The following is a 27,002-nucleotide window of genomic DNA, read 5'->3' on the forward strand; positions in this document are numbered from 1 at the left end:
TTCTTCCGTTTCTTCCATCCTTGTGGTTAGTTTTGCATCTCAGTTATAGCATTTTTTATTTCAGCCTGACTTGTCTTTATCTCTTTTATCTATGTGCTAAGGTATTCCCTGTGTCTTCCATGCTTTTCTCGAGCCAGCTAGTATCCTTATGATCATTACTAGTATCTGTTTCAGGCCTATCACTTATCTGTTTTGATTAGCTCCTTGGCTTTGGCCTCTTCTTGCTCTTTTTTTGTTTTTTTTTTTTGTTTTTTTTTATTTTATTTTATTTTATTTTTTGCTCTTTTTTTGGAATGAATTTCTCTGTCTTGGCATTTTTTTCTTGGTCTCTGTGTTCTGTACGTTAGGAAAGCCTGTTATGTTTCCAGATCCTGAGAATAATGGCTATATTAAGACAAGGTCATATATTGTCCAGAGACTGACATTTCAGGAAGCTTTCTGGTATAGACTGTGTGTATTCTACTGTTGTGTTTTGTCTGCTCTTTCCCTGAAGTGTTCATGACCCCTAAACCAGCCCCGTAAGAAATATTAAAGGTGTTCTTTGAGTGAGAAAAAAAAAGATAAGTCCTCTGCAGAGTCTGCAGTGGGGAATATTTGGACCTTGTCCAATGTGTGGTGAGTTTTAAGTACGTGTGCATTGGTCTGCTTATTAAAGCAGGTTAGATCTATTTCCCCTAGAGCAGAAGCTTTGTAGCACTCTACAGTCAGTAGGCTTGGTGGGTGCAAGGGGTTTGTGCTGTTCTTCAGGGGGAGTGTCCCACTTCTACTCTGTATCTAAGGCACACTTACCCTAGTAAAAATGCAACTGGAGAGCCCAGGGGTCAGGGCTTGTTGTAAGGTGCTTAATCCCCCTCTGTGGGTGTTGTGCTGCTCACTGAAGTCTGTCTGTGCTGATGGGCACGTTAAAAATGACATAAGCTGAAGGTCTTGTCCCCATGAATGGGAGATCACACTACCACTCTTTAGGAAGCCCTCCCAGAAGAGCTAACAATATCCCTTCTTTTGTCTCAGGCTTTCCTCAGATCCCTGCCTCCGCCCTGTCTATGTTCAAGCAATCTGCACACCCAACAGCACAGTGCTCTTGTGTTTTACCTCAGGAGTGCCAGCTGGGTTCCAAAATTCCAAATGTTAGATCCAATGTTGTATAGATTTATTATGATACCCTGGGGAGGGTCTCATGGCACTGTATTTGGTGCTGGTTTTTCCTAGAAGAGCAGTGGTATGATTGTGCAGGAGCTTGGAGTTTATGGTAAAGTGCAACAAAAGGCCAATGTTCAGGTTAGCTGCCCTCATCTGCTGCCTCTGATCCTATGCTAATGAATGTGTCAGCTCAATGGTGCCTGCTGGCTCTTCTGTCTTCAGAGAGGCAGTGCCACCACTCCCAAATGCACTCAGAAGGGGAGATGTCTCCCAGTGAAACCCAGGGACTTCTCAGACCACACCGTCCATTCCTGGGCCTCTACCCTCCTCCACCAGAGCACCTCCATACTCACCAGGCTCCACCCTGGTGATGGCACAGGCTTCTAAAACTTCAGACTTTGAGCTCTTCTGCCTGTAAATCTTGTGACTGTCAGCTCCTCTCATTTTCCCCATCAATGGTTTTGGGGAAGAGTTTTTCTTGTGCAATGTCCTCTGCCCTGCATTCTCTGTCTGTCTGTCTGTCTGTCTTACTTTCTGCTCTCCATAATCAGGAGTCCATCTCCTCTGCAGCACTGGTGATTCTTTTCTCCCCCAAATCACATTTCTGCACCTCCTACCTTCATTGATGGTGCCATTTTTCTCCCTCTAGGTGTACAGCTTGTGCTCTCAGCCCTCAGATCAATTTCTTGGGTTCTTATAAGATTTTATATTTATCTAGCATATTCTAGGGAAGAGGCAAACATAAGGTCCTCCTATGATCCCACCATCTTAAATTGGTTGGTCCTCCATCCCTAGTAATGAACTGAACAAAAGAGGTGAAGGACTTGTACTCTTAAAACTTAAAAACACTAGTGTTTCTGCCCAGGCAAAGACATCTGAGAAGCAGTGCAGCAGACTCCACCCACAGAACTTCTGGAAGAGGGATCCCTGGGTGGCGCAGCGGTTTGGTGCCTGCCTTTGGCCCAGGGCGCGATCCTGGAGCCCGAGGAACGAATCCCACGTCGGGCTCCCGGTGCATGGAGCCTGCTTCTCTCTCTGCCTGTGTCTCAGCCTCTCTCCTCTCTCTGTGTGACTATCATAAATAAATAAAAATTTAAAAAAAAAAGAACTTCTGGAAGAACAAGGGAAAATCAAGGTTATCGAACAAGCAACACCAGAAAGCCCCAGGACTAAAGGTAAATAGGAAAGAGAACTAGAAGGTCTGGATTTCATATGTTTTTTTTTCATTGCGACTCGTTTTTATATTAGGTTAAAAATTTCCAATATTTTCTCCCCTTTCCCGCCTTAACTAAAATATTTTACCAACTTCGTCCTTAAGCTTTTTTTTTCTTTTTGACTTTCATATTTCTACTATTACATGTCTTTGATATATTTTTCACTTCTCTATTCACTTTAATGTATTCAATTTAATTCTGGTAGATATACGAGATATGGGTATTTTGTATGTTTTTTGTTTTTTCTCTGTCATGTTTTGTTTTAACGTGGTGAAAGTTAATACCTTCTAACACATGACCAAAATACACTAAGAACCAAGTGCAATACCATGTTAGTTCATTCTGTGAGACTATATTCTCTCTTGCTTCCCACTCTGTCCCCCTCTTTTATCTTGTTGATGTTTTTGTGGTCACTGTTGGGTCTTTATATAAGTATTTCTGGTTTATATTAATTTGGAACTTAGCCTCTTCTAGCATACAGAACAAAATACACTCAAAACCAAGAGGATCACCCTCTAGGGCCCATCGGAGAGACTATATTCTCTCTCCACCACCACTTCCTCAACACCATCATTCCCCCCCCCATTTTTTCTATTTTTTTCTTTTTTCTCTCCTTTCTTCTGGTTTTTGTTATCTTATTTTTACTATTTTATTTTAAAATTTGTTTTAAATGTTAGTGGTCCTTTTGTTTTATTTTGTTCTGTCCTTTTTCTTTTATTTTCTAGTCTCTGACCTCTTCAGAATCATGTAGGTGGATTTGACTTAGCTTGAGGTTGATATTCTTGACTCAACTCACTCATACAGCCACTCTGCACAGGAAAAAATGACTAGAAGGAAGAATGAACCACAAAAGAAAGAACCAGAAGCAATACTCTGTGCCACAGAGTTACAGAATGTGGATTTAAATATAATGAAATTCAATTCATAAGCACAATTATAACATTGCTAGTGGCTCTGGAAAAAAGCATAAAGGACTCTAGAAGCATTGTTACTGCAGAATTGAGACCTAATCAGGCCAAAATTAAAAATAGGTTAACTGAAATGCAATCCAAACCTGATGCTCTATCTGGTAAGGTTAAGGATGTGGAAAAGACAGTGAGTGACATAAAAGATAAGTTGATGGAAAGCAAGGAAGCAGAGTGGGGAAAAAAAAAGAAAAAACAATTCAGAACCCATGAGGAAAGGCTTAGGGAAATAAATGATAGTTGAGAAGGAAGAATATATGTCTAATTGGGGGATCCCTGGGTGACTCAGTGGTTTAGCGCCTGCCTTCGGCCCAGGGCATGATCCTAGAGTCCGGGGATGAGTCCCATGTCAGGCTCCCTGCATGGACCCTACTTCTCCCTCTGCCTATGTCTCTGCCTCTCTCTCTCTCTCTCTCTCTCTCTCTCTCTGTATCTCTCTGTATCTCTCAGGAATTAATAAATAAAATCTTTTTTTAAAAAAAAGAATATATGTCTAACTGGGATTCCAGAAGTAGCTGAAAGAGAGAGATAAGACCACAAAGTATATTTGAACAAATTGTAGCAGAGAATATCCCTCTTCTGGGGAAGGCAACAGGCATTCAGATCCAAGAAGTAGAGGGATTCCCCCCCCAAAAAAATCAATAAAAAATTCAACAAATTGACATTTAATACTGAAATTTTCAAATTTCAAAGATAAAGGGAAAATTATTAAAGCAGCTCGAGACAAGAGATTCTTAACTTATATGGGGAGAAATATCAGATTAATGGCAGACCTCTCCACAGAGACCTGACATGCCAGAAAGGGCTGGCATGATATACACATGGTACTAAACGAAGAAACATGCAGCTAAGAATACTTTATCCAGCAAGGCTGTCATTCAGAATAGAAGTAGAGATAAAGGGCTTCAGGATAGGCAGAACCTGAAAGAATATATGACCATCAAATTGGCTATGCAAGAAATATTAAGGGGGGGGATCCTAAAAAAAGAAACAAGGATTCGAAAGAAACAATCGACAAAAACAAGGACTCTCTAGGTAATATGATGACACTAAATTCATATCTTTCAATAGTTACTCTGAATGTGAATGGCCTAATGATCCCATCAAAAGATGTGCAGGATATAGGACTGGATTAAAAAGCAAGACCCATCTATATGCTGTCTAAAAGAGACTCATTTGGGACTTAAGGACACCCCCAGCCTGAAAATGAAAGGATGGAGAGCCATTTACGATTTAAATGGTCCTCAGAAGAAAGCTGGGGCAGCAATCCTCATGTCAGATAAGTTAGAGTTTATATCAAAGACTGTAGTAAGATATGAAGAGGGACAGTATATCATTTTAAAGAGGCTATCCAAGAAGACCTAACAATCATGAATATTTATTTGCCTACTGTGGGAGCCACCAAGTATATCAATAATAACCAAAGTAAAGAGATAGTTAAATAAAAATACACTAATAGTAGGGGACTTCCACATGGCTGTCTCACCAAATGACACAACTTCTAAGCAGAACATCATCAAAAGAAACAAGGGCTTTGAATGATACACTAGATCAAATGGATTTCACAGACATATATACAGAACATTCCACGTGAATGTAACTGAATACACATTCTTCTCAAGTACACATGAAACTTACTCCAGACTAGACCACATACCTCAGTGTCCATTGAAAGACGAATGGATAAAGATGATGTGGTATATGTATATAATGGAATATTACTCAGCCTTTATTTATTTTTATTTTTTTATTGGAGTTCAATTTGCCAACATGTAGCATAACACCCAGTGCTCATCCCATCAAGTGCCCCCCTCAGTGCCATCACCCAGTCACCCTCACCCCCCGCCCAACTCCCTTTCCACCACCCCTTGTTCATTTCCCAGAGTTAGGAGTCTCTCATGTTCTGTCTCCCTTTCCGATATTTCCCACTCATTTTTTCTCCTTTCCCCTTTATTCCCTTCCACTATCTTTTATATTCCCCAAATGAATGAGACCATATAATGTTTGTCCTTCTCCAATTGACTTATTTCACTCAGCATAATACCCTCCAGTTCCATCCACGTCAAAGCAAATGGTGGGTATTTGTCCTTCCTAATGGCTGAGTAATATTCCATTGTATGCATAGACCACATCTTCTTTGTCCATTCACCTTTTGATGGACACCGAGGCTCCTTCCACAGTTTGGCTATTGTGGACACTGCTGCTAGAAACATTGGGATGCAGTGTCCGGGTGTTTCACTGCATCTGTATCTTTGGGCTAAATCCTCAACAGTGCAATTGCTGAGTCATAGGGCAGATCTATTTTTCACTCTTTGAGGAACCTCCACACAGTTTTCCAGAGTGGCTGCACCAGTTCCCATTCCGACCAACAGTGCAAGAGGGTTCCCCTTTCTCCACATCCTCTCCAACATTTGTGGTTTCCTGCCTTGTTAATTTTCCCCATTCTCACTGGGGTGAGGTGGTATCTCATTGTGGTTTTGATTGGTATTTCCCTGATGGCCAGTGATGCAGAGAATTTTCTCATATGCTTGTTGGCCATGTCTATGTCTTCCTCTGTGAGATTTCTGTTCATGTCTTTTGCCCATTTCATGATTGGATTGTTTGTTTCTTTGCTGTTGAATTGAATAAGTGCTTTATAGATCTTGGATAGTAGTCCTTTATCTGATACGTCATTTGCATATATCTTCTCCCATTCTGTAGGTTGTCTTTTAGTTTTGTTGACTGTTTCTTTTGCTCTGCAAAAGCTTCTTATCTTGATGAAGTCCCAATAGTTCATTTTTGCTTTTGTTTCTCTCGCCCAGAAGCACAATTATAAAGCTACTGGTGGCTCTGGAAAAAAAGCATAAAGGAATCAAGAGACTTCATGACAGCAGAATTTAGATCTAATCAGGCAAAATGAAAAATGAATTAAATGACATGCAATCCAAAAGGGAGGTCCTAATGACAGTGGTTAATGAGGTAAAAGAGAGAGTGAGTGGTATAGAAGACAAGTTAATGGCTCAGAAGGAAGCTGAGGTAAAAAGAGAAAAGCAATTAAAAGACCATGAGGTGGGGATCCCTGGGTAGCTTAGTGCTTTAGCGCCTGCCTTAGGCCCAGGGCATGATCCTGGAGTCCTGGGATCGAGTCCCACATCAGGTTCCCTGCATGGAGCCTGTTTCTCCCTCTGCCTGTGTCTCTGTCTCTCTCTCTCTCACTCTCTCTCAGTCTGAGTCTCTCATGAACAAACAAATATTTTTTTAAAAAAATGAGGAAAGATTAAGGGGAATTAATGACAGCCTCAGAAGGAAAAATCTACATTTAATTAGGGTTCCAGAGAGCACCGAGAGGAATAGAGGGACAGAAAGCATATTTGAACAAATCATAGCTGAGAACTTCCCTAATTTGGGGAGGGAAACAAGCATTCAGATCCAGGAAATAGATGTCGCCCCAAATCAATAAAAACCATTCAACACCTTGACATTTAATAGTGAAACGTGTAAATTCCAAAGATAAAGAGAAAATCCTTAAAGAAGCAAGAAACAAGAGATCCTTAACCTATATGGGGAGAAATATTAGATTAATAGCAGACCTCTCCACAGAGACCTGGCATGCCAGAGAGGGCTGGCAGGATATATTCAGGGTCCTAAATGAGAAAGACACGCAGCCAAGAATACTTTATCCAGCAACGCTCTCATTCAGTAGAGAAGGAGACATAAAGAGTTTCCAATATAGGCAGAAACTGAAAGAATATGTGACCACCAGACCAGCTCTGCAAGAAACATTAAGGGGGACCCTGTAAAAGAAAGAGGAAGCCCACGAAATAATCCACAAAAACACAGACTGAAAAGGTATTATGATGACACTGAATTCATATCTTTCAATAGTAACTCTGAACCTGAATGGGCTAAATTATCCCTTCAAAAGATGCAGGGTTTAAGACTGGATAAAAAGCAATACCCATCTTTTTGCTGTCTACAAGAGACTCACTTTAGACCTAAGGAAACCTCCAGCCTGAAAATGAAGGGGTGGAGAACCATTTGCCATTAAAATGGTCCACAAAAGAAAGCTGAGGTAGCGATCCTCATATCAGATAAATTAAAGTTCATCCCAAAGACTGTAGTACGAAATAAAGAGGGACATTATATCATACTTAAAGGCTCTATCCAACAAGAAGACCTAACAATCATGAATATTTATGCCCATAATGTGGGAGCTGCCAAGTCTGTCAGTCAATTAATAACCAAAGTAAAAACATGCTTCGATAACAATACACTAATAGTAGGAGACTTCAACATGGCACTTTCTGCAAATGACAGATAATCTAAGTACAACATCACCCAAGAAACAGGCGCTTTATTTTTCTTAAAGATTTTATTTATTTATTCATGAAAGACATAGAGAGATAAAGGCAGAGACGTAGGCAGAGGGAGAAGCAGGCTCCAGGCAGGGGGCCTGATGTGGGACGCGATACTGAGACTGCAGGATCTCACCCTGAACCAGGGGCAGGTGCTTAACCGCTGAGCCACCCAGGTGTCCCAAAACAGGAGCTTTGAATGATGCACTGGACCAGATGGATTTTACAGATATAGACAGAACTTTGCATCTGAACACAACTAAATACACATTCTTCTCAGGTGCGCATAGAACTTTCTCCATTATAGACCGCATACTGGGTCACAAATCAGGTCTTAACTGATACCAAAAGATTAGGAATGGCCCTTCATATTTTCAGACCATAATGCTTTGAAACTGGAACTCAATCAGAGGAAGAAATTTGGAAGAAACTCAAACAAGTGGAGGGTAAAGAGCATCCTGCTAAAGGATGAATGGGTCAACCAGGAAAGTAAAGAAGAATTTAAAAATTCATGGAATCTAACGAGAATGAAGATACAACTGTTCAAAATCTTTGGGATACAGCAAAAGCAGTCCTAAGAGGGGAATACGTCACAATACAAGCCTCCCTCAAAAATTTGGAAAAAAAACTCAAATACAAAAACTAATCTCGCACCTAAAGGAACTGGAAAAAGAACAGCAAATAAAACGTACACCAAGCAGAAGAAGAGAGTTAATAAGGATTCGAGCAGAACTCAATGAAATAGTGACCAGAAGAACTGTAGAATAGATCAACAAAATCAGGAGTTGGTTCCTTGAAAGAAGGAATAAGATAGGTAAATCATTAGCCAGCTGTATTAAAAACAAAAGAGAAAAGACTCAAATTAATAAAACCATGATTAAAAAAGGAGAGATCACAACCAATACCAAGGAAATTCAAACGATTTTAAAGACATATTATGAGCAGTTATACACCAATAAATTAGGCAATCTAGAAGAAATGGACACATTTCTGGAAAAACACAAACTACCAAAACTGGAACAAGAAGAAATACACAACCCGAACAGGCCAATACCCGGGGAAGAAATTGAAGAAATCATCAAAAACATCCTGTCACAAAAGTCCCGGATAGGTGGCTTCCCAGTGGAATTCTATCAAATGTTTAAGGAAACAATACCTATTCTACTAAAGCTGTTCCAAAAGATAGAAAGGGAGAGAATGCTTCCAAACTCGATTTATGAGGCCAGCATCACCTTAATCCCAAAGCCAGAGAACGACCCCACCAAAAAGGAGAATTATAGACTAATATCTCTGATGAAAAGAAATGCAAAAATTCTCAACAACATACTAACCAATTAGATCCAACAGTACATTAAGGAGATGATTCACCATGACCAAGTGGGATTTATCTCTGGGATGCAGGGTTGGTTCATTACTCATAAAACAATCAACATGATAGATCATAACAACAAGAGAAAAAGAGGAAACATATGAGCCTCTCGATACATGCAGAGAAAGCATTTGACAAAAGACAGCATCCTTCCTGATCAAAACTCTTCAAAGTGTAGTTATAGAGGGAACATTCCTCAGCATCTTAAAGCCATCCACGAAAAGCCCACAGCAAATATCATTCTCAAGGGGGAAACACTGGGAACCTTTCCCCTAAGATCAGGAAGGCGCCAGAGATGTCCACTCTCACCACTGCTATTCAACATAGTACTAGAAGTCCTAGCCTCAGCAATCAGGCAACAAAAAGAAATAAAAGGCATCCAAATTGGCAAAGAAGAAGTCCAACTCTCCCTCTTTGCAGATGACATGATATTGTACGTAGAAAACCCAAAAGACTCCACCCCAAGATCGCTAGTACTCATACAGCAATTTGGCAGTTTGACAGGATATAAAATCAATGCCCAGAAAACAGTGGCATTTCTATACACGGACAATGAGACTGAAGAAAGAGAGATTGAGGAGTCAATCCCATTTGCAATTGCACCCAGAAACATAAGATAACTAGGAATAAACCTCACCAAAGAGATAAAGGATCTATACCCTAAAAAGTACAGAACACTTCTGAAAGAAATTGAGGAAGACACAAAGAGATGGAAAAATATTCCATGCTGATAGATTGGAAGGATTAATATTGTGAAAATGTCTATGCTACCCAGATCAATTTACACAGTTAATGCAATCCCTATCAAACTACCACGGACTTCAGAGAGTTTGAACAAATCATCTTAATATTTGTGTGGAATCCGAAAAGACCCCGAATAGCCCGGGAAATATTAAAAAAGAAAACCAGAGCCGGGGGCATCGCAATGCTGGATTTCAAGATGTACTACAAAGCTGTGGTCATCAAGCCAGTGTGGTACTGGCACAAAAACAGACACATAGATCAATGGAACAGAATAGAGGACCCAGAAACGGGCCCTCAACATACGGTCAACTATTATTCGACAAAGCAGGAAGTACTATCCACTGGGAAAAGGACAGTCTCTTCAATAAATGGTGCTGGGAAAATTGGACAGCCACGTGCAGAAGAATGAAACTAGACCATTCTCTCATACCATGCACAAAGATAAACTCAAAATGGATGAAAGATCTAAATGTGAGACAAGAATCCATCAAAATCCTAGAGGAGAACACGGGCAACACCCTTTTTAAACTTGGCCACAGCAGCTTCTTGCAACATACATCTATGAAGGCAAGGGAAACAAAAGCAAGAATGAATTATTGGGACTTCATCAAGATCAAAAGCTTCTGCACAGCCAAAGAAACAGTCAACAAAACTAAAAGACAACCTACAGGATGGGAGGAGATATTTGCAAATATATATCATTTGCAGCTAAAGGGCTAATATTTCTCCCCATATAAATTAGGGATCTCTTGTCTCTTGCTGCTTTACAGATCTTTTCTTTATCTTTGGAATTTCCAAGTTTCACTATTAAATGTCGAGGTGTTGGATGGCTTTTATTGATTTTAGCGGGGAGCTATCTATCTCCTGGATCTGAATGCCTGTTTCTCTCCCCAAGTTAGGGAAGTTCTCAGCTATGATTTGCTCAAATACACTTTCTGGTCCTCTGTCCCTTTCGGCACCCTCTGGAACCCCAATTCAATGTAGATTTTTCCTTCTGAGGCTGTCATTTATTTCCCTTAACCATTCCTCATGGTCTTTGTTTTTGTCTTTTTTTCCTCAGCTTCCTTCCTTGCCATCAACTTGTCTTCTATGTCACTCACTCTTTCTTCTACCTCATTAACCCTTGTCATTGGGGCCTCCTGTTTGGATTGCATCTCATTTAATTGATTTTTATATTTATTTATTTATTTATTTATTTATTTATTTATTTATTTATTTTAATAAATTTATTTTTTATTGGTATTCAATTTGCCAACATATAGAATAACACTCAGTGCTCATCCCGTTAAGTGCCCACCTCAGTGCCTGTCACCCAGTCACCCCCAGCCCCTCCCCCCCCCGGCCCACCTCCCCTTTCACCACCCCTAGTTCGTTTCCCAGAGTTAGGAGTCTCTCATGTTCCTTTAATTGTTTTTTTAATTTAGACCGGATTAGGTCTACATTCTGGAGTCATGAAGTCTCTTGATTCCTTTATGCTTTTTTCTAGCGCCACCAGTAGCTTTATAATTGTGCTTCTGAATTGGCTTTCTGATATCAAATTGTAATGCAAATTCTGTAACTCTTTGGCAGAGAGTACTGGTTTTGATTCTTTGTTTTGTGGTGAGTTCTTTTTCAAGTGATTTTGCTCAGGGCAGAGTGGCTAAAAAGGAGTTGTACTGGAAAAAGGAAGGAAAAAAGAGAAAAAAAAAAGAAAAAAGAAAGAAAGAAACAACAAACAAACAAAAAAACCCAACAAGGCGGGATATCCTCTGGTTCTATATACTGTAAATCCCTCGACTTCCCCTGGAGCTTTCCAGCGCTACTTGGTCAAGAACTTGCTCTTCCCTGTCCTTCCTGCTGGTTTTCTTGGGGGTGGGGGTGGGGGTGGGGGCTGCTGTGTTGATCCTCAAGTGTGTGCACCTGGAGGAGCTGCCCCGCCCCCTGCCAGGTGCATGGCTCAGTGGGAGCTGTTTACCCCGTGAGGCCTCTGTTCCCTGGTGGCCCTGCTCTGTCCCAGGCATAGGGTGACACCAGGAGGAACAACCCCACGGTGGCGGCCAGCTCTCCAGCCCTGGATTCAGCTCCTGCTCCTGCAGTAACTACCACAGCTCCCAGTCCGCACTGGCCAGGATGCTCCCGGAGACGGGGGTGGGGGGGGGGTGGGGGTGGTGGTGCTGATCTGCACAGCTCGGGGCACCTAGTGGCAGAAGCGTCCTTGCTGTCCTGGGCCCTTCCGGTCTCTGCCTGTCCTGAGGGTATTGCAGGATTCTGGGCTGTGTCCCCTGGCACCCTGGCATCCGGGGCCTGGGCTGCTGGAATCGTATTCATGGGTCCGCAGGTTGAGTTGCTCTCGAGGCCCCGGGGAGGGGAGGGCATGCTTCCGCCCTTTACTGAGCTTGGCCCGAGGTTTGTGACATGCTCTCCCCGGGGCGCACTTCGTTAGTGACCCCGGGAACCTGGAGGCTCCACTGCTCTTCCTGGGTTCCTGCCAGAGTTCCCTGAGAGCACCTTTCCCTGTGGGAAGAATCCGGTGCGGATTTTTAAAGTTCCTGCTTCCCCAGGACTGGGCTTTCCTGTCCTGGAGGCTTTTGCCACCCACCACCCTCCCCAGCTCCTCTCGGGGCCCCTCCCCAACTGGATTTTCTTTCTTTCTTTCTTTCTTTCTTTCTTTCTTTCTTTCTTTCTTTCTTTCTTTCTTTCTTTTCTTTCTTCTTTCTTTCTTTCTCTTTCTTTCTTTCTTTCTCTCTTCTTTCTTTCTTTCTTTCTCTCTTCTTTCTTTCTTTCTTTCTTTCTTTCTTTCTTTTCTTCTTTCTCTTCTTCCTTCCTTTCTTCCTTTCTTCCTTTTTTCCTTCCTTCCTTCCTTCCTTCCTTCCTTCCTTCCTTCCTTCCTTCCCTCCCTCCCTCCCTCCCTCCCACCTTTCTTTCTTTCTTTCTTTCTTTCTTTCTTTCTTTCTTTCTTTCTTTCTTTCTTTCCTTTCTCTTTCTTTTCTGTCTTCCTACCTTGTTAGAAGCGCAAACTCTTCTCTCTGTAGCATTCCAGCTGTTCTCTCTTTAAATCTCAGGTCAAGTCCGTTGGTTTTCAGGATGATTTGAATATTATCTAGGTAAGTTGGTGGGGACAGGTGACTTGGGGACCCTACTCTTCCACCATCTTGCCCTGCCCATCTGAGACTTATATTAATTATCTTATAGCAAACTACTTTAACCTGATAACACTAATATTTTTTTACACTTTAACTTTGATCTGATAAAAAAATTCTGCACTCTTATTCCTCCTCATATTCATGTTTTTGATGATACAATATATATTGTTTTATTTTCTTATCCATTTTAAAATTATTTTACTGTGCCTAATTTGAATTATTTTCTTTTTTAACGTTTATAATAGAGTTAAAAGTGATTTACATACAGCCATTACAATGTTGAGTATTCTGAGTTTGACTGTATATCTAAATTTACCAATGAGTTTTATACTTTCATATGATTTCATGTTACTAATTAGTATCCTTTCATAGTTCCAGCCCACCATTAGAGCATCGAGTTAGCTAACTCTGTTTTCATATAGCTCACTGAGCTTCCTTAAAGCAATTATTTAGAATTTCTGTCAGACAATTTGTAGATCTCCATTTCTCTGGGGATCTACTTGTGTTCCTTTGGTCGTGTCATGTTTCCTTGATATTCTTTGTTCTTTGAAGTCTTGTGTTGCTGTCTATATACTTGAAGATGCAGTCACCTCCTCTAGTCTGTACTGGCTCGGTACGGGAGACATATCTTTACCCGTCAGCCCAGCTAAAGATTCTGAGGTGCATTCAGGTCTTTTCCATGGATGCACTCACTGCATGGAAGTGGGGGGAGATAATTCCTAAAATTGTATAACTTTTCTTGATCCCACGATGCCAGGAAAGGTGCTGAGTGCTCCCTGTTTGTTTTCCATGGATCAGTGTCCTGAAGTTCTCAGGTTTGTATGTCTTCTCCCAATGCTGCATAGTCAAGATGGCTGTCTGCATACTCTCTCAAGCTGTCTGCAGAGACTCCCACTCATCAACTGTAGGGTCACACATGGGAGCTGCCCATGGTGAAAGGAGTGGAGTGCCATCATTTGGAAGCTCCGATGGACCAGTTAGGGGAAGGATCTTCCTGATGGGGTCTGTGAAGCAGCTAGTAAAACCCATGGCTCTTTGTCGAAACGGAACCCTGACTTTTGAGTACCTACCCATTTCTCTTCCCTGCACCCAACTTCTCCCATCCACTAAGACATGATGATCACCTCAGTATTCTTGGAAGGGCGAAAAAGAAGTGGGTTTCTTGGGTAGCAACCTGATTGGATGGGGAAGCTCGCTAAGATTTTACTTCCATCCGTGGGATAAATCATGGGCTGAGAGGAGCTCTCTTGGAACTGAGCTGTGCTTTGGGGGAAGGGTGATGTAAGCAAAGTGAAACTGCACTTCTTACCCTCTTCAGTGTGTCTTTTCATGGACTTTAGGCTCAGATAGTGGGCTGGCTAAAGCGGTCTTTCTCAGGTTGAGAAAGTTCCCCTTGTTCATAATTTGCTAAAACTGTTTATCATAAATGGGTGTTGGATTTTGGATTTTGTCCACTGCTATTGCTGCATCTGTATATGATCATGTGATTTATCTTCCTCAGTCTATTGATATGATAGATTCCATTAACTGATTTTCAAATGTTGAACCAGTCTTAAATACCTGGATAAATCCCAAATAGTCACAGTGTATGGTTGTTTTTATAGATTATTGCATTTGGTTTGCTAATACTTTGTTGAGTATTTTGCATCTGTGTTAGGAGAGAGATTAATCTGTAGTTTTTGTATTTTATAAGGTCTGTATTTGGGCTTGGTATTAAGGTAATGCTGGCCTCTTAGACTGAGTTAGGAAATATTCCACCTGCTCCTATCTTCTGGAGTAGATTGTACAGAATTGGTATAATTTCTTACTTCAATGTATGTTAGAATTCAAAAGCCAACCCATCTTGGCCTGTTGTTTTCTATGTTAGAAGGTTATTAAATATTGAATCGATTCTTAAAATAGATATAGAGCTATTTGGAGTGTCTATTTCCTCTCTATTGTTTCTTGTGTGAGTTTTAGCTGAGTTTGTCTTTCTAGGAATTGCTCATTTCATTGGGTCTGTCAAGGTTATGGGTGTACACTTGTTCATTATATTACTTTATTATCCTTTCAATACCTATGTAATTGGTAGTGATCTCTCTCTCTCTCATTTTTTAAAAAGATTTTTTTAAGTAAGTTCCACACTCAATGTGGGGCTCAAATTCACAAACCTGAGATCAAGATTCGCATGTTCTACCAACTGAGCCAGCTAGACACTGCTCTCATTTTTGATATTAGCAGTCTGCATCTTTTCTTCCAGAAAGCACGGACAGAGGTTTATCAATTTTGTTTGTCTTTTCTTTTTTTTTTAAATTTTATTTATTTATTCATGAGAGCCATACAGAGAGAGAGGCAGAGACATAGGCAGAGGAAGAAGCAGGCCCCCTGTGGGGACCCTGATGTGAGACTTGATTCCAGGTGGGATCACACCCTGAGCCAACGTAGACGCTCAACCACTGAGCCACCCAGGTGCCGCAAGTTCAAACTCCTTACAGGGAAACTAGAAAAAGAAAAGAAAAGTAAACAAAATAACAGCAAAGGAAATAATAAACACCAGGATGGAAGTCATATTGAAAATAGGAAAATAGCAGAGAAAAAAAATTAAATGTAGTTTTTTCAAAACTATTACTGAAATGTATAAGCTCTAGCAATACTGATAGAAATACAAAAGAGAGATGGCACAAATCATCAAAACCAATCATTCCAGAGTCTGCAGCCATGATATGGGAATACCATGAACAACTATATGCTCATAAACTCACTAATTTAGAAGAAATGGAGCAATTCCTCAAAACCCAAAAACTATCAAAACTCATAAAAGATTAAACGGACACCTGAATAGCACTAAAACTATTAAAGGAATTGAAATTTTTAATTTAAAAAATCTTCCAAAAAAAGAGTCCCAGGCCCAGATGATTTAATTGGAAAATTCTATGAATCAGTTAAAGAAGTAACACCAGTCTACACAATCTCTTTCAAAAGAAACAAGGAAGAAAACCTTCCCAACACATTGGATGAGGCCAATATTAACCTGATATGTAAACCAGCTGCAGACTACCAAAAAAGTCACTACGTTATCAAATCTCTTATGAACATAGGCACAAAAACTGTTAATGAAATATGACCAAATTAAATCCAACACTGCATAAAAACAAATTATACATCTTGACCAGTGGGAGCTTTTCCAGGTATGCAGTGTTGCTGCAACATTCAAAATTCAATTAATGTAATCCAAATAAACTAAATAGTAAAAATAATATGGTTATATCAAGGAACACACAAGGTTACTGACAAAATCCAACATCAAGTCACAGTACAAACTTTCAGAAATTTAGGACAGTGGTGAATTTCCTAAACTTGATAGCATTTAAAAAACAAACAAACAAACAAACAAACAATCCTACAGCTAAGGCTGTCTACAACTAAGTTTGAAAAGAAGGAAATGATGTCTGATCTCTCTACTCTTGCTCAAACAAAACAAAACAAAACAAAACAAAACTTAGCCCTTAAAATAAGATAATAAAACTAATTAAAAGCATATTGATGGGAAAAGAAGAAATAAAACTGCCCCTAATTGTAGATAATATTGTCTATATAGAAAATGTATTGAGTGACAGGCATTAAGGAAAGCACGTAATGTGATGAGCACTGGGTGTTATACTAATCGAATTTAAATTAAGAGTCTCATGCTCTACCGACTGAGCTAGCCGGGCTCGAATTTAAATTAAAAAATAAAGGGGATCCCTGGGTGGCGCAGCGGTTTGGCGCCTGCCTTTGGCCCAGGGCGCGATCCAGGAGACCCTGGATCGAATCCCACGTCGGGCTCCCGGTGCATGGAGCCTGCTTCTCCCTCTGCCTGTGTCTCTGCCTCTCTCTCTCTCTCTCTCTCTCTCTCTCTGTGTGTGTGTGTGACTATCATAAATAAATAAAAATTAAAAAAAAATAAAAAATAAAAATAAAGAAAATGCCAAGAAATCTACAACAGACACACACAGAACCAACCAACCAAACAAACAAAAAGCAAAAAGAAATGAGTTTCAGTCAGGTCTGAGGATACAAAATCAGCGCTCAGCTTGGCACCTATGCCCACACCTCCTGGCCACAAGCCCTCAGACACTGCTGGCAGCTCTGCCACCCTGTCCTCTGGCTCCTCCTCCAGGGAGAGCACAGGGCGCTGCAGAGCAGAGCAGCAGACCCACGGGGTTCCTGCCTTCTCCCTGGCAGTCAATCAGGGCCCTTTGCTGCAACTGCCTGGGTGGCAATCTCACAACTTGTCTGGTCAGGAGCCCAGCGACAAGGAAGCTGAGTGCCAGTGTGAGCTGCTATGCTTCAAATGGTCTCTGGTGGCAGGGCCCACCCTCCGCATTCCAGAAGTGACCACACACAGCTGGCCTGCTGGTGAAGACTCATTTAGATGGAAACGCTCTACATTGGTTCACGGTTGTGCAAATGACTCAGAACTTACCTGGCATTTTGGTATAGCCAAATGACAGACAAGGAGCTAAAAGTAAGATAATTGAAGACAGTAAAACCTAAATGAAACGTAAGGATTATCAACCAAAAAAGACCCATTGGAGAAAGCAGAGGATGAAAAATAAAATGAAACTGTTTTATTCTCTGTATTTCATGAGGCTTCATGAAATTTAATAAGAAAATATGGTGACTTTTTCTTCAAAGAACTGTGCTTTTCAGTGCCAGTTACATCAAATCAACCAGCCCCTAAGTGTTAACTCTATACTTGGGAGTATGTTATTAAAGATGCTCACATTAGAATGAGACAGAAAAACACCTATCAAAATGTTATAGTTTATTTTTGCATCTCACTAGCATTCATTGGTCTTTACTTTTGGCAAACATGTCCATTATGTTCTATCTCAGGGAATATTGTACTTTTAGGCATTAAGTTTACTAAATACCACATCTGCTTATTTACTGAAACTATTTCCTTTACTTATGGCTTATTGTATCATCCAGCTTTCTTGATAACATGTGCAAATTATTACCTGAATTTCTCTAAAGCCACCAAACTTTTGACATGTAAAGTTATTTAATTTAATTTAATTTAATTTAATTTTTTATTTGTAAAGTTATTTTATTTCTTCACAGTAATTTTCATTTGGATTTCAGTCTTTGCTTGTGTTTTGGGGGATCCAACTATCCACCAAAGCCTGAAGGCACAGAATGCTTATTCTTACCAATATCCTTTCTACTTGTGTATTCAAAGTCACTGTCTGTCATTTCCCATGGTGATGATTTTATTTATGGCTTTTATAATCTCTTGATCAGAAAGTATGACCTTGGTACAGGCTATTGGGATATCTTCTTATAGGACTGAAACTCTCCTCCATTCTTCTTTTCATCTTTCTAGTTATATTGTGGGCTTTAAAAAAGTACTCCTGACCAAGCTCATTACCTGTTTTCCTGGTAGCTGGTTACCATTTGTCCTCTTTCAAATAATTGTCTTTTTGCTTAAAAAATGTGTGTGTGTGTGTGTGTGTGTGTGTGTGTATTAAGATGAACATTCCCTGGTTATATTTTATCAATAGTTTTCCTATTGCCATTGTTTATTGGCTTAATTGACACATCTTAATTTAAGAGATATCACATTATCTGTGGGTATGTTTATCAACTGGAAATGATGCTTCATTCCACTTACAATTTACAATCTGGAGCAAATTGAAAAGCTTATACTAATCATAATTTGTTATATGTCAATTATATCTCAAAAAAGCTGGAAAATGTTGTTAGTATGCTGCCATAAAACTAATAACCACTATAAGAATCATAATTTTACAAATGGGAAGGCATGATGACTCATAAATCATATTATTTCATTCGTATGTGGGATTTAAGGAACAAAATACAGGAGCACAGAGGAAGAGAGGGAAAAATTAAACAAGATGAAACTACAGAGGGAGACAAATCATAAAAGACTCTTAATCATAGGAAACAAACTGAGGGTTGCTGTAGGGGAAGGGGGGGTGGGGATGGGATAACTGGTGATGGGCATGAAGGAGGGCACATGATATAATGAGCACTAGGTGTTATATATGGCTGATGAAACACTGAACTCTACCTTTGAAACTAGTAACAAACTATATGTTAATTAATTGAATTTAAATTTAAAAATAAAATAATAAAATAAAAAATAAAATTTGAGCACTGTGGAGAAAAAAAGAATAAAGTGGGAGGATTGTAGTTCTGGTCATTTGTTCCAGAATAATGAAAACTATTTTTCACACAGAAATCTGTGCACAAATGTTTATAGCAGCTTTATCTGAAATAGCCAAATCCTGGGAAGGACCCTCTGAAGGATTCAGTGGGTAAATGGCTACACAGATTATGGTGTACGCATGCCATGGAATATTGCTCACCAGTAAGAAATGAACTATTTACATATGCAACTCTATTTGCAGATTGCCAGAGAATGATGGTAAGTGAAAAAAAGCCAATATCAGAAGGTTACATACAGGATTATTCCATTCTTAAAATTACAAAATAAATGTGACACAGGCTGATGGCTGCCAGGTTGAGGAATGTTAAGAGTGGAAAGAAAGTGGGTCCGGTTGTTAAAAAAAAAAATTAAAAAGGTAATATGACAGATCCCTGTGATGGAAATGTTTTGTAGCCTGCCTATATCAAGGTTGATATCCTTGTCACTATATTATAGTTTTGTGAGATATTACCATTGGAAGAAATTGAGCAGATGGCAACTGGGCTCTCTGTGTATTATTTCTTTCAACTGCATCTGATTCAACAATGATCCAGAAAAGAATAAACTTAAATGAAAAGATTACCATGTAATAAAATATGCTACAAATATTCAAGACAACAACAACTCCTCAAAAAGAATAAAGTGGAAGGAATTATTCTACCAATACATTCATATATTATTGGTATATTATTATTTAGCTCCAGTAATCAAAACAGTATGGTGTTGGCTGAGGGATAGACACTTGCATAAGTGGACTAGTTCAAGAATCCTCAAATAGATTCACACAAAAATGCTGACTTGAATTTTGACAAGAGTGCAAAAGCAATTCAATGGAAGAAGGATGGCGTTTTCAACAAATGGTACTAGAGCAACTAGCACCAGGACTTCCACAGGTCCAAAAAATAAATCATGACTTAAACTTCACACATTATATAAAAGTTCATTCAAAACAAATTATGATTTGACAAAGCAGGAAAGACTATCCACTGGAAAAAGGACAGTCTCTTCAATAAATGGTGCTGGGAAAATTGGACATCCACATGCATAAGAACGAAACTAGACCATTCTCTTACACCATACACAAAGATAAACTCAAAATGGATGAAAGATCTAAATGTGAGATAAGAATCCATCAAAATCCTAGAGGAGAACACAGGCAACACCCTTTTGAACTTGGCCAGAGCAACTTCTTGCAAGATACATCCATGAAGGCAAGAGAAACAAAAGCAGAAATGAATCATTGGGACTTCATCAAGATAAAAAGCTTCTGCAGAGCAAAAGAAACAGTCCACAAAACTAAAAGAAAACCTACAGATTGGGAGAAGATGTTTGCAAATGACCTATCAGATAAAGGGCTAGTATCCGAGATCTATAAAGAACTTATTCAACTCAACAGCAAAGAAACAAACAATCCAATCATGAAATGGGCAAAAGACATGAACAGAAATCTCACAGAGGAAGACATAGGCAGGGCCAACAAGCACATGAGAAAATGCTCCGCATCACTGGCCATCAGGGAAATACCAATCAAAACCACAATGAGATACCACCTCACCCCAGTGAGAATGGGGAAAATTAACAAGGCAGGAAACCACAAATGTTGGAGAGCATGTGGAGAAAGGGGAACCCTCTTGCACTGTTGGTGGGAATGTGAACTGTTGCAGCCACTCTGGAAAACTGTGTGGAGGTTCCTCAAAGAGTGAAAAATAGATCTGCCCTAGGACCCAGCAATTGCGCTGCTGGGGATTTACCCCAAATATACAGATGCAGTGAAACGCCGGGACACCTGCACCCTGATGTTTATAGCAGCAATGTCCACAATAGCCAAACTGGAAGGAGCCTCGGTGTCCATCGAAAGATGATTGGATAAAGAAGATGTGGTATATGTATAAAATGGAATATTACTCAGCCATTAGAAACGAGAAATACCCACCATTTGCTTCAACGTGGATGGGACTGGAGGGTATTATGCTGAGTGAAATAAGTCAATCGGAAAAGGACAAACATTTTATGGTCTCATTCATTTGGGGAATATAATAATTCGTGAAAGGGAATAAAGGGAAAGGAGAGAAAATGAGTGAAAATATCAGTGAGGGTGACAAAACATGAGAGACCCCTAAACTCTGGGAAATGAACAAGGGGTAGTGGAAGGGGAGGTGGGCGGGGGGGTTTGGGTGACTGGGTGATCGGCACTGAGCGGGGGCACTTGGCGGGATAAGCACTGGGTGTTATGCTAAATGTTGGCAAATTGAACTCCAATAAAAAAATTTAAAAGATAAATTATGAACATAAAAGGAAAACATAAGGCAATAACAAAAATTTTAAATAGATAGCAAAATCTTTGAAATCTCAGGTTAGGAAATGAGTCCTTAGGCTTGAAACCAAAAGCATGATCCACAAAGAGAAAAATTGATAAACTGAACCTCATCAAAATTAAACACTTTTGCTCTGTGAAAGCCCATGTAAAATTGAAAAGACAAGCTACCGTCTGGGAGGATGTATTTCAAACCATATATTTGACAAAGGATTAGTATTTAGAATATATAAAGAATTCTCAAGAGACCAAAGTTAAAAAGTATATATGCCAACTAGAAAGTGGACAAAAACATGAACAGCCATGTCACTGCAGAGGATATAATGTGGCAAATAATCTCTAAAAAGATAACAAACACCATTAGCCATTAAGAAAGCATATTAAAATGACAATGAACTAGCACTACATATTTGCCACACCGGCCAAAATAATAACAAAATAATACTGACAATACCAAATGCTGGTGAAGGTGTGGAGAATCTGGAGCACTTATACTCATGTGTATTTCTTGGAAACATAAAATGACATTGCCACTCTGCAATACAGTTTGGTAGTTTCTTAAAAACTAAATAGACAGTAACTGTACGTCCTAGACATTTTACTCTTGGGCATTTACACCATATAAATAAAAATTAATATTTGCCAAAATTCCGTATAAAAAATGCTCATAGCAACATTGTTGGTAATAGCCAAAAACTAGAAACAGCCCTGATGTCCTTCAAACAGATGAATGGCTAAGCAACCTATGATACATCCATTGCACAGAGTTCTACTCAGCAATAAAAGGAATGAACTATTTTTTGTATATTTTTATTGGAGTTAAATTTGCCAACATATAGCATAACATCCAGTACTCCTCCCATCAAGTGCCCCCCTCAGTGCCCGTCAGCCATTCACCCCAAGCCCCGCCCACCTCCCTTTCCACCACCCCTTGTACATTTCCCAGAGTTAGGAGTAACTCAAGCTCTGTCACCCTCACTGATATTTCCCACTCAATTTCTCTCCTTTCCCCTTTAGTCCCTTTCACTATTTTTATATTTTCCAAATGAATGAGACCATATAATGTTTGTCCTTCTCCGATTGACTTGCTTCACTCAGCATAATACCCTCAACTTCCATCCACATCGAAGCAAATGGTGGGTATATGTCGTTTCTAATGTCTGAGTAATTAATATTCCACTGTATACATACACCACATCTTCTTTATCCATTCTTTCGATGGACACTGAGGCTCCTTGCACAGTTTGGCTATTGTGGACATTGCTGCTATAACCATTGGGATACAGGTGTCCCGGGGATTCACTGCATCTGTATCTTTGGGGTAAATCCCCAACAGTGCAATTGCTGGGTCGTAGGGCAGATCTATTTTTCACTCTTTGAGGAACCTCCACACAGTTTTCCAGAGTGGTTGTACCAGTTCACATTCCCACCAACAGTGCAAGAGGGTTCCCCTTTCTCCACATCCTCTCCAACATTTGTTGTTTCCTGTCTTGTTAATTTTCACGATTCTCACCGGTATGAGGGCACATCTCATTGTGGTTTTGTTTTGTATTTCCCTGATGGCAAGAGATGCCGATCATTTTCTCATGTGCTTGTGGGCCATGTCTATGTCTTCCTCTGTGAGATTTCTGTTCATGTCTTTTGCCCATTTCATGATTGGATTGTTTGTTTCTTTGCTGTTGAGTTGAATAAGTTCTTTATAGATCTTGGATACTAGCCCTTTATCTGATATGTCATTTGCAAATATCTTCTCCCATTCTGTAGGTTGTCTTTTAGTTTTGTGGACTGTTTCTTTCGCCGTGCAGAAGCTTTATACGTTGAATAAGTCTGAATAGTTCATGTCTACTTTTGTTTCCCTTGCCGTCATAGATGTATCTTCCATTAAGTTGTTGTCGCCAAGTTCAAAAAGGCCTGTGTTCTCCTTGAGGATTTTGATGGATTCTTGTCTCACATTTAGATCATTCATCCATTTTGAGTTTATCTTTGTGTATGGTGTAGGAGAATGGTCTAGTGTAGTTCTTCTGCATGTGGCTGTCCAATTTTCCCAGCACCATTTATTGAAGAGACTGTCCTTTTTCCAGTGGATAATATTTCCTGCTTTGTCAGATAATAGTTGACCATATGTTGAGGGCCCGTTTCTGGGTCCTCTATTCTATTCCATTGACCTATGTGTCTGTTTTCGTGCGGGAACACACTGTCTTGATGAGCCCAGCTTTGTAGTACAATCTGAAGTCTGGCATTGTGATGCCCCCAGCTCTGGTTTTCCTTTTTAATATTCCCCTGGCTATTTGGGGTCTTTTCTGACTCCACACAAATCTTAAGATGATTTGTTCCAACTCTCTGAAGAAAGTCCGTGGTAGTTTCATACAAATTGCATTGCATGAGTAAGTTTCCCTGGGTAGCATTGACATTTTCACAATATTAATTCTTCCAATCCAGGAGCATGGAATATTTTTCCATCTCTTTGTGTCTTCCTCCATTTCTTTCAGACGTGTTCTGTAGTTTTTAGGGTACAGATCCTTTACCTCTTTGGTGATGTTTATTCCTAGGTATCTTATGCTTTTGGGTGCCATTGTAAATATGATTGACTCCTTAATTTCTCTTTCTTCAGTCTCATTGTTGGTGTCTAGAAATGCCACTGACTTCTGGGCATTGATTTTGTATCCTGCCACACTGCCGAATTGCTGTATGAGTTCTAGCAATCTTGTGGTGGAGTCTTTTGGGGTTTCTCTGCACACTATTATGTCATCTGCAAAGAGGGAGAGATGGATGTCTTCTTTGCCAATTTGAATGCCTTTAATGTCTTTTTGTTTTCTGATTGCTGAGTCTAGGACTTCTACTACTATGTTGAATAACAGTGCTGGGAAAGGACATCCCTGTCATGTTCCGGATCTAGGGGAAAGGCTCCCAATGTTTCCCCATTGGGAATGATATTTGCTGTGGGCTTTTTGTAGATGGCTTTTAATATGCTGAAGAATGTTCCCTCTATCCCTACACCCTAAAGAGTTTGGATCTGGAATGGATGCTGTCTTCTGTCAAATGCTTTCTCTTCATCTATTGAGAGGATCATATGGTTCTTGTTTTTTCTCTTGTTGATATGGTCTATCACACTGACTGCTTTATGAGTGTTTAACCAGCCTTGCATTCTGGGGATAAATCCCACTTGGTCATGGTGAATAATCTTCTCAATATACTGTTGGATCCAATAGGCTAGTATCTTGTTGAGAATTTTTGCATCTGTGTTTATCAGGCATATTGGTCTATAATTCTCCTTTTTGGTGGCGTCTTTGTCTGGTATTGGAATTAAGGCGATGCTGGCCTCGGAGAATGAGTTTGGAAGTATTCCATCTCTTTCTATCTTTCCAAACAGCTTTAGTAGAATAGGTATTGTTTCTTCTTTAAACGTTTGATAGAATTCCCCTGGGAAGCCATCTGGCCCTGGGCTTTTGTGTCTCGGGAGGTTTTTGATGACTGCTTCAATTTCCTCCCTGGTTATCGGCCTGTTCAAGGTTTCTATTTCTTCCCGTTCCAGTTTTGGTCGTTTGTGGTTTTACAGGAATGCATCCATTTCTTCTAGATTGCCTAATTTATTGGCGTATAGCTGCTCATCATATGTTTTCAAAATCGTTTGTATTTCCTTTGTACCAGTTGTGATCTCTCCTTTTTCATTGGTGATTTTATTTACTTGAGTCTTTTCTCTTTTGTTTTTTAACAATGCTGGCTAATGGTTCATCTATCTTATTAATTCTTTCAAAGAACCACCTCCTGGTTTTGTTGATCTGTTCCACAGTTCTCCTGGTCTCCATTTCATTGAGTTCTGCTTGAATCTTTATTAACTCTCTTCTGCTGGGTGTAGGTTTTATTCGCTGTTCTTTTCCTGTTCCTTTAGGTGGAAGGTTAGCTTGTGTATTTGAGTTTTTTCCAATTTATTGAGGGATGCTTGTATGGCAATGTATTTTCCTCTCAGGACTGCTTTTGCTGTATCCCAAAGATTTTGGACAGTTGTATCTTCATTCTCATTAGTTTCCATGAATTTTTTTTCATTCTTCTCTAATTTCCTGGTTGACCCTTTCATCTTTTAGCAGGATGCTCTTTAACCTTCACGTGTTTGATTTCTTCCAAATTTCTTCTTGTGATTGAGTTCTAGTTTCAAAGAATTATGGTCTGAATATATGCAGGGGATGATCCCAATCTTTTGGTGTTGGTTAAGACCTGATTTGTGACCCAGTATGTGGTCTATTCTGGAGAAAGTTCCATGTGCACTTGAGACGAATGTGTATTGAGTTGTGTTTGGATGTAAAGTTCTGTAAATATCTGTGAAATCCATCTGGTCTGGTGTATCATTTAAAGCTCTTGTTTCTTTGGAGATGTTGTGCGTAGAAAAGCTGTCGTTTGCAGAAAGTTCCGTCTTGAAGTATCCCAGCATTAGTGTATTATTATCTAAGTATGTCTTAACTTTGGTTGTTAATTGATTGATATACTTGGCGGCTCCTACATCAGGGGCATAAATATTCACGATATTTAGATCCTCTTGTTGGATAGGTCCGTTAGGTTTGATATAGTGTCCCGCTATATCTCTTACAACAGTCTTTGGATAAACTTTAATTTATCTGATCTGAGGATGGCTACTCCTGTGTCTTTTGAGGACCATTTGAATGGTAAATTGTTCTCCAACCTTTTTATGTTTAGGGTGTAGATGTCCTTAGGTCTGAAATGAGTCTCTTGTAGACAGCAAATAGATGGGTCTTGCTTTTTTATCCATTCTGAAACCCTGCGTCTTTTGATGGGATCATTAAGCCCATTCACGTTCAGAGTTAGTATTGAAAGATATCAATTCAGTGTCATCATGATACCTATTCAGTCCCTGTTTTTGTGGATTGTTTCTTTGGACTTCCTCTTTCTTTTACAGAGTCTCCCTTGTTATTTCTTACAGAGCTGGTTTGGTGGTCACATATTCTTTCAGTTTCTGCCTATCTTGGAAGCTCTTTATCTCTCCTTCTATTCTGAATGAGAGCCTTGCTGGATAGAGGACTCTTGGCTGCATGCTCTTCTCATATAGGACCCTGAATATATCCTGCCAGCCCTTTCTGGCCTGCCAGGTCTCTGTGGAGAAGTCTGCTGTTAATATAGTATTTATCCCTATATGAGTTAGGGATTTCTTGTCTCTTGCTGCTTTAAGGACTTTCTCTTTATCCCTGGAATTTGCAAGTTTCACTCTTAAATGTCAAGGTGTTGAAGGCTTTTATTGATTTTAGGGGATGGGGAATCTCTCTTTCTCCTCGATCTGAATGCCTGTTTCCCTCCCCAAGTTAGGGAAGTTCTCAGCTATGATTTGTTCAAATACACTTTCTGGTCCTCTGTCCCTTTTGGCACCCTCTGGAACCCCAATTCAATGTAGATTTTTTTCCTTCTGAGGTTGTCATTTATTTTCCTTAACCTTTCTTCACGGTCTTTAATTGTTTTTGTTTTTGTTTTTCTCTTTTCTCCTCAGCTTCCTTCCTAGCAAGGATCACCTTGTCTTCTATGTCACTCACTCTTTCTTCTACCTCATTAAGCCTCATCGTTAGGAACTCCAGTTTGAATTGCATCTCATTTAATTGATTTTTA

At 39.8% G+C, this 27,002-nt stretch overlaps 1 pseudogene; it reads left to right on the forward strand.

Moving 5' to 3' along the window:
• Positions 1–17,523: 17,523 nt before the first annotated feature.
• LOC144308903 (putative G-protein coupled receptor 160) lies at positions 17,524–18,677 on the forward strand (annotated as a pseudogene).
• The last annotated feature ends 8,325 nt before the right edge of the window (positions 18,678–27,002 follow it).

The sequence above is a fragment of the Canis aureus genome, chromosome X (assembly GCF_053574225.1).
Source record: "Canis aureus isolate CA01 chromosome X, VMU_Caureus_v.1.0, whole genome shotgun sequence".
Lineage (NCBI taxonomy): Eukaryota > Metazoa > Chordata > Mammalia > Carnivora > Canidae > Canis > Canis aureus.